The sequence below is a fragment of the Trichosurus vulpecula genome, chromosome 3, assembly GCF_011100635.1.
Source record: "Trichosurus vulpecula isolate mTriVul1 chromosome 3, mTriVul1.pri, whole genome shotgun sequence".
Classification (NCBI taxonomy): domain Eukaryota; kingdom Metazoa; phylum Chordata; class Mammalia; order Diprotodontia; family Phalangeridae; genus Trichosurus; species Trichosurus vulpecula.
The window spans coordinates 74702104-74709594 of NC_050575.1; the positions used below are offsets into that span (position 1 = coordinate 74702104).

General features: G+C 37.0%; 1 pseudogene; it reads right to left on the reverse strand.

The window, feature by feature from the left end:
• Nucleotides 1–6343: 6343 nt before the first annotated feature.
• Nucleotides 6344–6726, reverse strand: LOC118842104 (annotated as a pseudogene).
• Between the last annotated feature and the right edge of the window lie 765 nt (nucleotides 6727–7491).

The window sequence follows — 7491 nt, forward strand, 5'->3', positions numbered from 1 at the left end:
AGGGATTGATATATGTGGATTGTTGGATATGGAATCATAGGGCATTGGTTCAAATCTTGACTCTATCAATCACTACGTATCACACTTGACCTTTCTGAGCCTCAGTTTCCTCATCTTTACAATGAGGAGGTTGAACAAGATGACTTTTAAGATCACTTTCAGATTTAAATCAATGATTCTGTGACCTAAATTTTGCAATTTGTTTAATGGTGAAGGCACTTAGGCTGACCAGGCTACTATTCTGAGAATGTCATTCTGTATTCTATTATATTCAGAACCCTCAGAATGTTCTTAGTTAGAAGTATAGGAGGAAGTCACTGCACTACTCTTAGAAGTATTACATCACTCTTGGTTCTGAACTCCAAACCTTACTGCATCAATTTACATTCTGAAGGTTATCTTCACACCCAGAAGGGCTGCAAATGGAAGATTTTCATTTTTTTTAAAAGATTAGCTTCTAGAAGTCACAATATTATATGAAATTCTTCCATTTTGAGAACCAGTTTTGCATGAAAGTTTTGTTTTCCTTGCTCATGAGACTCTGAATTCCTTCAGAAACCACCTTTCATTTTTCCTTGAAAATGTTCTTCACAAATGTAAGAGGCTATATTGGACTGCTTCCAAAGATGTTGTATTCATGCAGAATTGATTATAGCAAGGACTTATTGGTTCTAGAAGAGGGAAAACATCACTCCTTCAGTTCTCTGATACATATAGCTGCAGTAGCAGAAATAAGAGAATTAAACCACACCAATTTTTCAGACCTCAGAGCACCTTTTACTCCTGCTACCTGTTCCAAAGTCATCATAAAGGAATAGTTGGACTATTGGTCTACAAACATTCAGAAGTAGGATGTTAAGCTCAGAGAAATGGGAGGCTGTTCCCCACTTCAAAAAACATAGAGAAGCCCATGAATATTTTTTTTCTTATTAGAAGATCATTAAGGTTTTATTCAAATACGGCAACATGGTCCACAATGACCCTAGGTCCTTGAATTCAATACTAATGGAGCACAAGTTCTGGATGGGCCTAAAAATTTGTAAAGATTTTAGGTATAGTCTGGCAATGTTTGCCAGATTTCTTGTTTGTTATATAAGGATCAGCCCACTCAAGTACAGAGACAGTAGGCGCAGCAAGGCTGATCATTAGGTAATGAATTATTTTGAACACAAAATTACTGATTACTTCTTTACTGTCTAAAAACATTCTCCTCTCTCCCCCTCCCCATTCTCAGAAAGGTCTCACTTAATCCATTGATCCAAGATACCTATAATCCTCTGTCTTTATCTATTTGTCTGCTTATTGTCTCCCATTAGATGATGAACTTATCGAGGCCAAGAACAATCTTTTTACTGCTTTTTATATTCCCAGTATTTAGCACAATGATTGGCATGCATTAGGTGCTCACAACCTAGGAGTAATATTAAATTCCTCACTCTCTCAACCCGTATATTCAATATATTTCTGTGTCTTGCTGACTATGATTCACAATATCCCTCATATACATCCTTTTTTACTCCTCTGACACTGCCACAACCATGGCATGGACCCTTACCACTTAACACCTGAATTACTGCAATAGTTAGTCTTCTGATTGGTCTCCCTGAGTCTATTCTCACTCTTTTCCGAGTTATCTTTCACTCAGCTACCAAAGTGGTATTCCTAAAGTTCAGGTCTGACAACATTATACCCTTATTCAATAAAATCAAGTGGATCCCTATTATCTCCAAGATCTTTCAAGTGCTTCAAATGCTAATAATGACTTTCATAGCCTTGCCCCTCCCTAGTTTTCCACTCTTCTTATACCTTACTCCCCTTTATGTTTTCTACACCCAGTGACTCCAGGATCCTTGCTGGTCCTCTAACAAGACATTCCATTTTCCAATTCTATGCATTTCCACTGGCTATGCATTCCAATTCTATGCATTCACCCATGCCTAGAATGCTCTCCTGACTCATATCTACTTCCTGGCTTCCATAGTTTTCTTCATATCTCAGTTAAAGTCCACCTTTTTCAAGAACCCTTTGCTGATCCCCTTTAATGTTGATGGTCCTCTCAGAGCACTGGGCCTGGAGTCAGGAAAATGAGTTCAAATGTGGTCTCAGACACTTATTAGCTATGAGTCCCTGGACAAGTCACTTCTCCTTCTTGATCTGCTTAACAGTAAAGTGGGGATTAAATTGTGCCTATGTCCCAGAGTTATAATGAGGATCAAATGAGGTAAAATTTGTCAAACACTTATCACAGAGCCTGGTGCATAGTAGGTACTTAAAATGTTTGTTCCTCTTCCTTTTCTAGGATTATTTCTAATTTATCATGTATATCAGAGATGGGGTTTTTCTTGCACATTATTAGGAGGCATATGAGATTAAGAGGCCCTTCATCACAGAACTGTTTTCCCCCTTTTCTCTGTATTCCCATCATTTAACACAGGGACCAGCACAGAGTGGCACCTAATGAATATATTAGAGAAGCTTCCTGAATGGAGATTCATTCCAGTTGAGCTCCAAAGGGATGAGAGGAATTCATCAGATAGGGGGAAGAGGGCACTCCAGGCATGGAGAATAGAGTAAACATGGAAATGAAGGCATGAAAATATCAGGAATGATGTAGGGTAGTGAGTAGTTCAGTTTGGCCAGAGATTAGAATACAGGGAAGAGGTCTTGCAATGCCAGATTGTAGAGAGCCATAAACTTCCAGGCAAAGGAGTTTTAGTTTGATTCACTATAGCATAGGAAGCTCAAGATTAAATATGCAAAAGGAAACAACTATGCATTAGCATATATGCAGAACAAATTAAAAGTAATCATAGAGGGAAGGAACTATCAATAAGAGAAGTCAGGAAAGACTTCTTGCAGAAGATGGGCTTCTAACTGAGACTTGAAGGACACCACAGAAGCCAAGAGATGAAGACAAAAAAGAGAGAACATCCAATGCATTGGGGATAGCTAGTGAAAATGCATGGAATTAGGCAATGGAGTATCTTTTTAGGGGAAAAGCAAGACATTTGGAGTCACAGAATTATAAAGAAACATGAAGATGAGTAAAATACAAAAAGACTGCAAAATAAGATATGGAAAGAGGACTTTAAATTTGATCCTGAAAGTAACAGGGAATCACTGGAGTTTATTGGATAATTAAAGGTGGCATCATCAAACCTAGGCTTTAGGAAGATAAATTTGACAGCTAAGTGGAGGATAGCTTAGAGTAGGGAGAGACTTAAGCTAAAGAGAACAGCCAACAAGCTATTGTATGAGGTAATGAAGGCTTGATCCAGGGTGGTAGTAGTATCAGAGGAGAGAATGAAATATACATGAGTGATGTTACAAAGATAAAATTGGCAAGACTTGGCAACAAATTGGATATGGGGTAGGGATTGACAAAGAAGGTTTTGAGGATGATGCCTAGGTTATGGCGGAAAGGATGGTGATGCCTTCGACAGTAATAGGGAAGTTCAGAAGGAGGAAATGTTAAGGCCTTATGTATAATTTTTATTATATGTTATTTTAGTGTTTTTGTTGATAGTTAAGTTTAGAATTAAAAAAAAGATTAAAAGTAGGAAAAGAGCCAGTAAAGTGCCAGCATCTCAAAATCCAAAAGGGATAAGATTGTATAGAAGCAGATTATGCTCAGTCATGTTTCAAAGAGATCAAGAACAGTGGGGACTGAAAAAGGACCATGGGTGGTTAATGACCATGGAAAAGTAAGTTTCATTGAGTGGTATAGATGGATACCATATTACAAGGAAATGAAGAGAGTAGAAGATGAAAAAGTGGTATCTTTTTCCTAATGTTTAGAATTGAAGGGAAGGAGAGAAATGTGATTATACACATATGGGATAGAAGAGTCAAAGAAAAGGTTTTAGTATTTTGGGGGTTTGGTTTGGTTTGGTGTTTTAAAGGACTGAAGAGATATGATCATGTTGTAAATAGGTGATACACAGAAAAGGATAGGTTGAAGAGGTTTAGAGTGAAATCGAGTGGACTCAAGAGCACAGGTAGAGGGGAATGAGGTAGGGATATTTTCTTTTCTGCTGAGATACAAATTAGGGAATGAGAATGTGTGATAATGCTGAGAAATTTAGAGAAATAGAGGAGGAGAGTTGGAGAAGTCCTCTAAGATGGCCTTAGTAGTCTCAAAAGAAGGAGATTCAGTCATTTATTGTGGGAATGGGAATGGGGTGAAATCCTTCAGTTCAGACTCTGAGAAGTGGAAAAACATTTGGGAGTAAATGAAAGCTCAATAAGAGAAGAGTAGAGCCATTGTCAATCATTAGTGAGGGGGCACCTGAAGTTATGAATCATAAATTTGTAGGAGAAATTATTTTCTTCAACGATGCTTAGCGGCCCAGGAAAAAGAGTAAAGGAGTTATGGGGAATATGCAGTTTTTGTGATAAACAGATTGAGGCAAGCAGAAGGTCCAGGGAACCAAAGGATTGTAAGACCATACAAGTGCAGGGACCTATTCAAAGCTAGCTGGAAGTAGAATAAGGACTAAAACTTTCTTAGTTCTGAAGCACTAACTTTTTGCATTACACCACATTGTTCTTATTAAAAACAGAATTGGAAGGGGAAAAAAGAAAGAAAAGTGGCAATAAGATAGATAGCATCAGATTATGTATAATGCGCAGATCTTCAGTAACATTAAGTTTATTGATCTTCCATGATCAGGACACTAGAGATAGAGAGGGGTATTCAAAGAAAGGAAGTCCATGTAGCAAACAGAATCCTAGGAATTAAGAGTTAGAAGGAACCTCAGGCATCATCAGGTCCAAGTCATACCTGAAGAGGAACCTCTTCTGTATTACCCCAACAAGTAGTCACCCAGCTACTGCCTGAAGACCTTCAGTAATGGGGAAAGCACTACCTCCAAAGACATCCCATTTCTCTTTTGAATACCATTTTTGTTAAGAAAGTATCTTGTTTTGTTTTGTTTTGTTTTTTTCTTAAATTAAGCCAAAATCTAGGTCATGGGAACTCATTGTTATTAGTTCAGATCTCTGAGGGAAAAGCAAAAGAAATTTTCTTTTCTCTATGATAGCACCTAATACCAAAAAACTTCTCTTGTGGCCCATCCATCCCCAAGTCTTTTGTCCTCCAAATTAGTTATCTCAGGATTTTGAACTGATTTTCAATACTACATGGTTTTGATATACTAGACACCTCTTCTCAATATATTTTAACTTCCCGTGGACCTTCCTCAAATGTGGTTCCACAGAACTAAACACGATATGCAGGTGTGGTCTGACTGGGACATAGTACATCAAAATTATCCCTTCCCTCATCTTTGACAATATGTTAACATAAAATAAAATCACAACTAGTTTGTGCATGTGTGTATATTAACTACCATTTTGCACTATCGTTTCATGTTCAGCACAAATTTTACTAAAACCTCAAGGTCTTCATCACATAGCAAGATATGCACCAGTATTTCCTTCATCCTATAATTGGCAGGTGATTATTTTAACTCATGTTGGACTTTGCATTTAATAATCAGGATGAATACAATCTTTTTTAGATTCAGGCTTATCAAGATCTCTTTCAATATCTGTTCTAGCTACCCCTCCTAGTTTCATATCATCTGCAAACTTGAAATGTGAGGCTTCTCTACAATCATTCCAGTTATTTAATTTTCTTTTTTAAGTGAAAAAAGCTTAGTTGGAGACAAAGCCCCAAGTCAGTTCACTAGAGAAATTTCTCTGGGCTAGCACCTTTCCATTAAGCACCATTCTTTGGGTTCTTTAATTCAACCATTTTAAACTCAATAAACTGTGCTATAATCTAGACCTGATTTCTTCATCTTGTACAGAGACTATCAACAGAGACTGAGATAAATACCTTGCTAATATCCAAGTATACTATTCATGAGTCACTCTCTGCATTGACCTAATAGTAATTGTTCTTGACAAGCCTGTGTTGGCTTGAGGTGATCACTGTTTCCAAAACTAAGCACTCAGGACATATCCTTTCAATAATGCATTCTAGAATTTTGCCAAGAATTGAAGTCAAGATCACTGACTAATAGGTCAAAGAATCTACTTTCTTTTGAAAATCAGGATATTCTTCATCTTCAATCTTAGAGCATTTCTCCTATTCTCTGGGATTCTTCAAAGATCACCAATAGCAACTGAAAAATCACATCTACATTTTTTTCAATTTTTACTTGCCATTTTATTATGCCTAGCTTTCAGATCTTTAGGAAGATGAAACCAGTGACAGATGGGCTTTAAAAAAACAGACTTGATATAAAGGAATTTTAAAAGTTCATTATAGACAAATTTTAAAAGGTCTTGAAAATCAACTTGTAATTTTTGATGTTCCTTATAAAACAATAAGCTTTCAAAAAAATCTCTCTCTCTGTGAACACAAAGCCCACCATGCTTTTGGTGCGGAATATAATTGTTGACAGAAAGATGGATGCAGCTGAGAATATGAACATGTGTACTTGCTCCAAATATGCAACATAAACACTGAAGCAGTGAACAGAAGAATCATTATCAATACTAGAACAGGACCAACTTTGAGCCCAGGGGAATCTTCAGTGTAGCACCTCTACTTCTCCCTGTGCCTGTTGAAGTACTACAGCCTACACTCCTTGTCCCATAGCTGGCATTTTTTTTTCTTTGCCTGACTCTGGATCCCATGGCCCTAGTGGCCACAGCTTTGCTGGGAAACCAGTTCAAGGTGCCCGTGTGAGTAGTACTAGAAATAGGGCCTGGCATCACTAGAGTTGAGGAGGCAAGAGACTCAGTTCCAGACCTTCCAGCAGCTTACTTCCCAAAGGTATTGTGAGTAAAAGCAATTTTTAAAATTTGAAATCCTATATAACTGCAATTTGTTACTGTCACTTGCCTGGGAAGTAATTCAATCCAGGCCCAGTTCTTTTTTTCTTAGTGTATTAGCTATCTTGTTGTCATTTCTATTTTTCTACACATTTGGGTGTCTAGCAAAAAACATTAATACAAGTACTTTGAAAAAGGACCTGGAGAAAATTTTAGATATATTTCACATGTAAATAACTATACACAGATGTATGTGCAAAACATCCATAAAATCCTATGAGTACAAAATTAATGTGCTTTAAAATAAAATGCCATTTGCCCTTCTGAGAGCAAAGTCACATTTCAAATGTAAATTGACAAAATGGATTTTGAGTCTGAAATCAAGTAGACTGCAGTGACTGGACTCTCAAAAAGGTGACCTTCAACCCTAGTTATCATAGTCAGCAGCTCAATTTTCTCGAGGTGATAACAGTTGAAAATTTGTCTAGAAATATGATACCAGAAGCTTCTTTAAACAACTATTAGTGACTTCATTCCCTTTATAATCATAAAATCATTTTTATATTCTTAAGCATTTGTGACATATTTTCAAAACAAATTGTTTATTTGAAACTCAGGAAGATGAGTCTTCCTGACTTCTGGCCTGACACTCTATCCACTGTGCCACCTAGCTGCCTTGGTTTTTCGTTTTATCTTTAATTAAAT